This window comes from Rhinolophus sinicus, chromosome 14 (genome assembly GCF_057876585.1).
Source record: "Rhinolophus sinicus isolate RSI-liver-muscle chromosome 14, RSI-T2T, whole genome shotgun sequence".
Taxonomy (NCBI): domain Eukaryota; kingdom Metazoa; phylum Chordata; class Mammalia; order Chiroptera; family Rhinolophidae; genus Rhinolophus; species Rhinolophus sinicus.
In genome coordinates, this window is record NC_142514.1 from 145,530,880 (window position 1) to 145,540,677 (window position 9,798).

At 50.7% G+C, this 9,798-nt stretch overlaps 1 long non-coding RNA gene across 1 annotated transcript; it reads left to right on the plus strand.

The window, feature by feature from the left end:
* The first annotated feature begins 1,379 nt into the window (after window positions 1–1,379).
* On the plus strand, window positions 1,380–8,044 carry LOC141572448 (uncharacterized). Its single transcript, XR_012497805.2, has 3 exons — window positions 1,380–1,450; window positions 1,751–1,887; window positions 7,592–8,044. It is a non-coding gene; the product is annotated as an uncharacterized LOC141572448 (long non-coding RNA).
* The last annotated feature ends 1,754 nt before the right edge of the window (window positions 8,045–9,798 follow it).

A 9,798-nucleotide genomic window follows, 5' to 3' on the forward strand; every position in this document is an offset into this window, starting at 1 on the left:
TAATGCGTCCATTAATCACTAATACATTATTGTAAGTGCCAGGAAGAGGGAGAAGCAGGAGCATGTTGACCACAAGCTGGGAAGAGTGCAGTCCTCAGTCCTAGAGGGGCAAGAAAGGGAGTGGGAACAGAGATGAAAGACTATTTTCCAGAAAGTTTGAATCCAGGAGGAACACAGACACTGGAAACCAGGCCCCTGGACTGTGCTCTGCTTTCTCTGCATCTTTTTCTCTTGAATGACCTACTCAGGCAGCCCTGTCACTGGAAACACTAAAGAAGCTACCCTGCCAGAAACCAGGCCACCTAACCTTGTGTCCAGAGCTTCTCCCATGGCAGCGCTGGTCTCTGCTCTGAGGTGCAGAGCTACCTAGCATCTGTCAGCTTTTCCATGAGCACCTGTGTGCAAGGCAGCCTTCTCAGGCCTTCAGAGAATTTCTCAATGCCCCGAGGGCTCTCCTTGCATTCCCTCCAGCCAGGACCCAATTCCTACTTTTCAAGGAAGTGAGGCAAGGCTGCTAGCTCTGCAGTCTCCTGGGGCTTTCTGGCTCGGCAGAGCGAAACCGTACCAATGCCTGCTGCCGCTGCAAGCCCCTTCCGCCTTTTCCTCATCTCCCTCCTCCAGCATGTTTCCAGTCCTGAGAAAGAGCATGATGGGGACCTTGAATTTCCTTTGGCTTTTAAGAAAGAGGCTGTACTTTCATTCACAGAGTCAACAAGCTGAGTGGCAAAGAGAAAACAGAGATACACTGGGGTTTGCCAGTGACTGCTTTAGAGCAGGAAAGTCTCACCCTACGTGTTGCACATGAGGCAACAGAGGCTCAGAGAAGGGGAGGGGCTCAGCCAAGGTCACACAGAGAATATCTTTTCCTCGCTCTAATAAGCTTTTCTTTCCACAATTTTGTGTTAAGTGCCAAACTGTAGGCCACCCCCAGAGAAGAAGAAGAACAAGAGAACCAATCTCAAAGTCTGCATCTCAGCCATAGAACCCTCTGTGTTACGAGGCCCCAGGGAAATGCAACCCCACAAGTTTGAAGTGAGGAGGCCCCCTCTTGAAAAATCAGTTAAAATGCCCTCCTTTATGCATATGCCAACTTTGACTTCAAAAAGACTTTATTCCCAAGGATAAACAACCCCATGTTTGTGTAATATAATTAAGTGAAGGCATCTTTAAATGTCATAGTAGCTTGTGCCCATTTCAAATTGTTATGCATCAACAGAACTTAACGAGATAGCCAAGCCTTCTCCGTGCTGTGAGACTGAGATAAGCCACAGCACTGTGGGCCCTTTAATAGATTGCCAAAATAAAGCATTTTCTATGCAAATTATTCATGCAGTGGGACAGTTAATCGCTTGCCAAGAGCCCGCCCACTGCCTCTCTGCAATTAGTCGTGAAGTTGAAGGAGCTCCAAACTCCACAGGCGCACTCAGGGCCTCCTACTCCTGGTTTTCAGGTGAGCGGAGACTTTGTTTCCCTGGTGGTGGGCCCTGGACTCCCCCGCAATGGAGACAGGTGAAAGGAGTGCGGGGGTGGGCAGCAGGTAGATAGCGAAAGGTGAAAGTGGAGGGCTGTTCCTGGAGTGTCGCCCTCACTAGATATGCATGGTGTGTACTTGTGCAGCCTCAGTTTCCTTTTCTAGTTGGGGTGGATACTGGTCTGAGACTCCTAATAGTCTGGTAATTCAGGGACAGATGGCAAAGGGAATTGGGAGCAAGCTCAGCTCTTCCCCGGCTCACCCACTTTTGGCTCACAGGAAACCAGAGATTCAAGACCAGAACAGGGATTTGGATTCAGGAAAACCTGCAGGGTCCCAGCCTGTCACCACTTCTGTCCTGGCAACTGTCATCATAGACACAGGAAGTCTCTGCGGCAGCCAAAGGAAAGTCCCAGGTAATTTAACCAGTGACTAGAACTCCCCATCACTGTCACATAAAATCACTCATTCCCTCGAGGTCCCCTCGCCCAAGTCTGTCTCTGAGTCTCTCTGTCCATGTCTCTGTTCTGTCACTGCCTCTCACTCTCTTTCTCTTTTTCCCACCAGCAGTTGGCATAGGAGCCTCTCCGGGGAACGGGGGGTGGGGGCAGCATCCAGTCACCTTCTGAAACATAACCAGAACAGATTTAATCTGGGAAAAGAAGATTGAGGTGCCTTGCTCTTGGACTGACTTGTGCAGTCCTGGTAATTCAGGGACAGGTGGCAAAGGACATTGGGAGCAAGCTCAGCTCTTGGACTGACTTGCACCCTGGACCTGGAATCACATGTTCACTCCCCAAAGAGGACGGAGCCAAGACTCTAGCCGACCTTTGGCCTCTAATCCCAAGATTTGGTGACATGGGCCAAACTCAGGTTGTCCAAAGGAGCAGACTTGCTCAGTGAGGGACCAAGAAGCCCCATAAGGGTAAAAGTCATGGGTACGCACACAGGTGGAAGAAGGAAGGGACTGTTTTGGGATTCTGGGCAGCTTTAGAGGCTCATGACTCAGTTGGTGGGTTAGGACCTAGGCAAATCCCTGGGTTCTCAAGTTGATGCTTTGCTTATTTAACACAAGGTGATTTTTCTCATTAGGGTTTGTTAATACATCAAAATAGCAGTCATTTAACTGAGCAGAGTGAAGGATGATGGATACTTGCCTTGATATTCTCTGACAGCCTTTTGATGCACCGAGAGCCCCAGGGAGGACGCCGATGAAAGATCATTTGATTGGGACCCTGAGCATCGGCTATGCTCCTTCCCACGCTGAGTGCTGGTGACTCTGACAGTCGAGCCGAGCAGAGCAGGTGGCTGAGCTCCCGTGGCCAGGCCAGCTCCAGAAACACCTAACACCTGTCTACTCCTCAAAACCAAAACGACTTGAGAGGAGCAGCTTATTGAGCCCTAGCTGCTGAGTCACATTAGAGACAAACTGCTCAGGTCAGCCAGTTGCTGCTTCCTTGGGCTTCCTTCCTTTCTCTCTCATCGGCCACTAAACCCCAACTGTGGCCTCAGTGTGGCCCAGGAGGTGTCACTCTGGTTTCACTCAGTAATCACATCTGGTCCTTGCCTTGGACTCCAGGGCTAACCACTTCGTCCTAAGTTGTTATGGGGCTCAAGGCCCCACTGGGTCACCTGCCCAGGATGCCATGTTCCTAAGCTTAGAGCTGCTCTTCGCTCAGACCAGCTTTGCCAGCCCCACCCCTAGCTCCTGTGACTGGGGCCCTACCACTTGCTGTTGCTCAGCCCTCCTTGCACCTGGCCTTGCTTCTCAGAGGAGCACAGCCCTGAATTCCTATTGCTAAGCCCAGCGATCTGCAGATTCCTCCCCCAATGCATGGGATCAGGGGCACGGAGCCCATGCTGGGGTATGCCTGGTGTTTGCCGCTACCTATGGCCTCCTGGTTCCAACTGCATGACTCTCAGGCAGCATCTGACAGCAGGTGGGGTGTGACCAAGGTGGGGATTCTTCCTACTTCCTCATCCTGGGCTGGCTCCAAATCCAGGCCCCCTAAAGTCCTTCTCCCTCAGTGACTCAAGCTTGCTTTTCACATGTACAGACACCACCAAGCTGCCCCTTGCATGCTTATGACTCTGGACATGTAGGTCTGGACTGGGGGAAGGCAGGGAGAAGGCAGAACTATGGGACTCTGAGCCCAATACGGAAGGGCAGGCCTGAGAGACTGCAATGATAGAGGATAGTCCAGAGGGTGAAGAGAGAAGACGAGGCAGGATGGGAATGCAAGATACTGAGGAAACTTTACCCACTCAGAAAGTAGCCAAGGCATGATGCTGTGTTGTCAGCTTTGGAAAGAGAATAGATAAGTTCCCCTTCCATCCTCCTCTTCCCTTCCCCATCCTATGGCCCTTCCTACAAAGGAGTTTGTCGTGCTGGGCGGCTTGCGGGGTCTCTGGTCCCGCTCCCCTCATAACGCAGGACATGGTGAGGCCAAAAAGGAACACCCACGGAGCCATAGGTAGGGGAGTCATACCACTATATTCTCTCTGGCGGCACTATACTCTCACTGGAGGCTGGATCCACACTGTCCGCAAACCGCCATCCACGCTTGCCAGCCCAGCCGCCATCTTCTTGCTAGCCCCCATTCTTTCTCCTCTCCTCCCTCCGTAGCCGCAGCAGTTATATTGGCGGCTAATTGGCTAACTGGCTACAGCTGACGGCCAATCAGCCACAGCTGACGGCCATCTACTACCCGAGCCAGCACTCCTCCACGTGAGGCCGAGAGCCTGTAAACTACTTTCTGGGGCTCTGCCCCCACAGAGTTGTACTGAGATAGCTCTGTTATGGGTCTCACAGCATCTAGGGCCTAGCCTTGGGACCCATCCTCCTACATGGACATTGTTTCTGTAGAAAATGCATTCTGAACACCTAATGGCTCCCAAATGGGTTTCTGGAGCCTAAAACCTGTATAGCCAGAGCTTGTCTACACTGCTGGACACATGCAGGCTTGTTCCACACTGGATAAGACCCCTGATGGACCATGATCATGGCAGCCTATTTCCCTGCCTCTTTGCTGGCAAGTCCTAGTGTTCCCAGAGTGCCCACCAGAGCTCAGGGCACACCTCAACGGGTAAGAGAAAAGTGACTTTATACGCACCCCCCCCCACGACCCAGGAATCTGTATATTTAATTCCATCCCTCCTAGGTGATTCTAAAACACTGCCAGGTGTGCGAACTCTGATCTTGTCAACTGCTTCTTAAAATTTAGTGTGCATCAGAATCATCTAGAGAGCTTGATGAAGCATAGATTCCTGGGCCCCACTTCTTGAGATTCAGATTCAGGAGAACTGAGGCTGCACCCAAATAGTTGCGTTTCTAACAAGCTCCAAGGTGATGGATGCTGCAGGTCCATGGACCACTCTTACAGTAGCAAGAGGCTGATCCAACCTCTCAGCAAAGCAAGAGAGGAATGCTCAACCCACGTAAATGCCCAACTTGATGAGGGCTTGGGTTCCCACTTGAGGAGGGCAACAAAACTCCAGTTAAACCCAAGCGGGCCATGTTACCACGTGCCATGCCTCCAGCCTGGCCCAGACGGCCAGGGCATCCATTAAGACTGTGAGCTCCTGCCATTGGCTGGTCCCTCATTGACAGATTGTCACTGTCGGCAGAAGCTTGGCCAATGGCAATCAATCAGCAGGCCAGAACTGCCTTAAATACCAGCAGAGCAAACAGCCTCAGACAAAGCTGCGCCATATATCAATTACCAAGAGGCTGCATGCTCCTCTGGGCGGAGGGAGCCAGAGCAAGCGGCCAGGGCTGCTGCCCCAGCTGATAAGGGCCCGCATTGTTCAGGGACAGCTGGCGCCCCGATAAGGGCCTGTTTGCTGGAGATAATGGCAGTGGGCAGGCGCCTTGCGGCAGTTTAGAATTTCTTGGGTCTCCAAGAAAGGTTCTATTAAGCCCACTGACCCCAATTGAATATTAATTAGCTAATTAACGGATTTATTGTTCCACGCCATTTCTGGAGAGGCCATTTTTTTCGAGTGCCATTATTTTTGTAAATGATTTTTCGCATTGTGCATAATTGAATCTTTGCAGCTGCCAGCATCTTCTGCATGATTTGGCAAAAAAAAGGAAGCAGAAGCACTTAGGGTTTTTTTCCCCCTCTCTCTCTCTGAACAAATGTTTTCAGCCCCTCCTGCTAATGCTGAAGCGAGGGGGAAGGAGGGGGGCTGGCCCTGTTTCACAGGTTTATTTTTTAAGCTGAACTGCAAAGTCCGCACTCCTTTGCCTTTCCTTTTGTAGGCAGTTGAGGGCTGAGGCACTCCGGGCGGTCCCGCATTAGGCTTTTGTCTGGCTCTCTTCAAACTGGCCATACTTAGCTTTTCTCAGCCCAAACTCCGTAAAGCATTGTGCTTTATATTAGGGGGTAGGTAGAGGGAATAAGGCCTGAGCTTGTCCCACCAGAAGCTCCTGATGGAGGGTGGCCAGCTCTGATCAGCAGGGCAGCATTTTCTGTGGGCCCTGCCTCCGATCCTGCCCTTACCTACTCTAGCCGAGCCTTCCCCTCACAGGAGCCTCCCCTGGGTTTAGTTGCTCTGGGGGAACAGAACCTCATCCCAGCACCTCTCTGCTGCTCTTTAATAAGTCTTTGCTCCAAATTCCACACCAGAGCTGCTTGATTCCCTGGAGCTGGCAACTGCCCATAATGAGTTGACCCGGACAGTCCCACAGGCAAATGGCTGATTGAATCAAACCCATTCCTTAGCAGAGGGTTTGGAATGGGGGTGGGGGGGTCCATGTGTTGGGATGGGGCTGGTGTGGGCAGCTCAGCAATATTGTCAAGCAGCATTGGGCAGCCCCCTTGGACCTCTCATCCCCTTCAGCATCATTAATGAAGCTGGGGGCAGGTGCGGGCTCCAGGAATATTAGTCAGGGCCCCCCAGTGGGTGGGTCTAAGGAAGGCTTGTGCCCAGGACCTACCCCTGACTGCCAGGAGCTGCAGAGCTTTATTGGGATTTTTTATTAAGCCACCTCTTCCTGCCCTCATCCCTGTCCCCATCCTGCTGCTTGTGCTCAGAAAGAGGAATTCTGAGGGTTTGTTTGAGCAGCGAGATGAAACAAGAAGGAGTTCTTGCAACCTCCTCTGCAGACACTGGCCAGGACCACTCCATCTGCCCATTTCCTTTGCTCTGGACTGAAATAAATGCCCATTGGACAGACTGACTGACGGTCATGGGCAAAAGTGGAAAGGACCCCAAAAGTCTGGCTAAGAACTGGAGTGGCCCTTAGAGTTGGGGAGGGGGTCTTTCAGCCTGTTTGAATACCTCCGGGCTGGGAAGTTCACAAGCACTGAGGCAGTTTAATAATGAGAAGGGTTGTCCTTCTATGGAGTCTACGGCTCTTCCCTAGAACCACCCCAGAGTCTCGTTCTCCTCATGACAGCCATTCAGCTAATAACTAATAATCATAATAGTATCTGATACTAATTGAGGAACTACTATATGCCACACACAGTAGTAGGTGCCTGTATATCCCTAATATACATATAATATACTTAGCCTAATATCCCTGTGAGGTGATGGGATTCTGAGGCACAGACATGTGACATAACTTAGGCAAGATCACAGATGAAAGCAACAGCACCTGACACTAAACCTCACTTTGCCAGACCCAAACCCCTGACCACTCTCCTCCACAGCCAGGAACACCATGGCCCCGAGCTGCTCTCTGCAGGGTAAACAAGCCCGCTTGCTGCAGATGCTCCTTATTACCAAGGTCTCCCTTCTCTCTGCTGTCCTGGACCTTCTCCCTAAAGTTCAAAGCCCACAGGTGGTCTGGCCAGGAGAGAGCAGAGTAAGTCTATCACCTTCCACATTTTATACACTGTACTCTGGTAATGCAGTCTGGTTGGCCAGAAGGTTCTTAGCGAGGGGTCACGCCCCTCTACTACACCTCCTGCCCTCCAAGGTTCAGACTCATTGTTTTGAAATGGAGCCAAAAAGATTAGACTTGAAGAACAAAGACATCAGAAGTAGGGCAGGCCCCGAGTGCCTACTACCAGCAGCTTAATGAAGCCATAGGTGTTTCTGTTCCTTCATTCTGCTTTCCTGGGTGTCAGCTTCATTCTAAGGATTCTTTCCTTTGTGTTTGTCATGCAGGGTCTCTGGTCCCTCTCCCCGCACAAGAACGCAGGATATGGTGAGGCCAAAAAGGAACACCCACGGAGCCATGGATGGGGGTTCATACCACTATAGTCTCGCTGGCGGCTGGGTTGGAGACCCAGGAAGCAGGAGCCACACAATCTGCAGCCTGCCATCCACTTCTCTGCCAACCAACCCACCCCTTGCTAACTGCAATCCTAGAGCTTGCTAGCTCAGCCACGGCAGTTATATCAGTGGCTAATGGCTAACTGGTTACAGCTGACGGCCAACTAGTCACAGCTGATGGCCAGCTACTACCCGAGCCAGCACCTTTCCACATGAGGCCGAGAGCCTGGAACCTGCTTTCTGGGACTCTGTCCCCACTGTATTCATAAGGTGATTCCAGTGGTAAATAGGGTTACCTGTTTCCTTATTTACACACAAAAAGAAATACAGAAAACCTCTCTTCCAGTCGTGGAACGCACTCATAAGTCCTTCGTCTGATCAGGGCGACGTGAATACCTGGGCCAATAATAGATACCAGCTACACATGCTTGATTTAGACTGAGCACCTGTGGAATGGAGGTTGGGAGTCAAGCAAATGTCCACCACAGAGGGGTCTTGGGTAGATGGTCCCTGTTGAGAGGAAGATGTTCATGCTTTGGCTCTAGTTCAGTCTCTCAACCAGACGTGCTTTGCTTCCTCCTCAATTTGCCAAAGAGAAATTCACCACTGCAGCTAAGCTGATTCTCACCAGAGGACGGCATATTCCTCCTCGTATACCAATTTTTATTTCTCTCCAAGAAATATGACCTAGAATTATTGTGCTAAGGAAGTGTTTAACTCATTTCTGATCCTGGTTTCACAGGGTCCTCCATTTGCAGAAAATGCCCCCACCTGAGCCATTTGGGATATTGGCACCATTCTCTATTCATTTCTCCACAAGCCCCGAATGTCTTCCTTGGTAATGGGGGGCAGAGGAGGTGGCCACAGTTTATCTCAACGCATAGAAATTGTTTGCCCGATGTGAAAACCTTTCCTTTGGCCATTTTATTCTCTAATGGAGATGCCCTAAGAGCAAGGCATAGGTAAAAGTCTTTGGGAGGAGATGTGAGAGGCTGGGTTTTCTGAAAAGGGAAAAAGCAGAGCTTGTAAGCTGTGGCAGGGGGGAGCATTTCACCGCTGCATCCCCAGGAGGGTTTTAGTATACTTTTTTTTTTTTTTGAATGGATATAAAAATAAAATTGCCCAGCAGGGGCTCATGAAGAGCAAGCCATGCAAAACTCATTTCTCACCTGGGCAATTGAAACCGCAGGTGTCCCCACCCCTGGTGTTGGCTCCCTGGGATTCACACTGTATATCACTCCAGAATGAGCTTTCAGAGTGCAGATCTGATCATGTCCTTATTCCGCTTACAAAGCTCTGACATTTCCTTGTTGCCTCAAGGATAAAGGCCCATCTCCCCAGTCCAGCATGAGAACCCCTGCCAGCAGCCATGCCACTCGCCGCCAGCGCCTCTGCGTTCTGTGCTGCAAGCACGCCAAGCTGTGGGCCGCCCTCACCCAAGCCCCACTCTGTCCCACTTCTGGGACTTGACCCACTGTCTGCCAGGCTCATCTTCCCTTCGATGATAGTTCAACGGTCCTTTTCTCAGAAACTTTTCCTGTCTCCCAGGCTGAGTTAGTCACCTTTTTTCCCTTCTTTCTGATGCTTTGTCATGACACTGATCACACTGAGTTATGGCTCCTGGCTCCCCACCTTTCTGTGAGAGGTTTGGAGGGCAGGGACTCTGTGTAGTTTTATTTGTATTGCCCTTGCTTTAGATATTCAACACACATTAGGTGGATAGAAAGGTAGATAAAAATGGAAGGAAGATGTAGGGAATGAATGAAACCAGTCTCACTTGTTTTCTGCCTAGGTCAATAGACGTCCATCAGGGATGCTTTGTGATGCCTGAACTTTTCACCAAATAACGGTAACCTGATAGCCAGTGACTAGCGACCGGCCACAGGGCTCTGGCCTAGGCCATGTCGTGCTCAACTTGTAGCCAAGAGTGTGGCAACTTTTAATCAGCATTATTATTCCTTGGCAGAGGTGGCATTTAAAAATGTCACTCATTGTGCTGAACTCTGCCACCTGCTGACACCTTCTGGTCTGTCAGGCCTTGGAGTCCTCCCCAGTAAAGGGCACCCTCTGACCGCAATCATGTGCCTTGTGCCACAAGA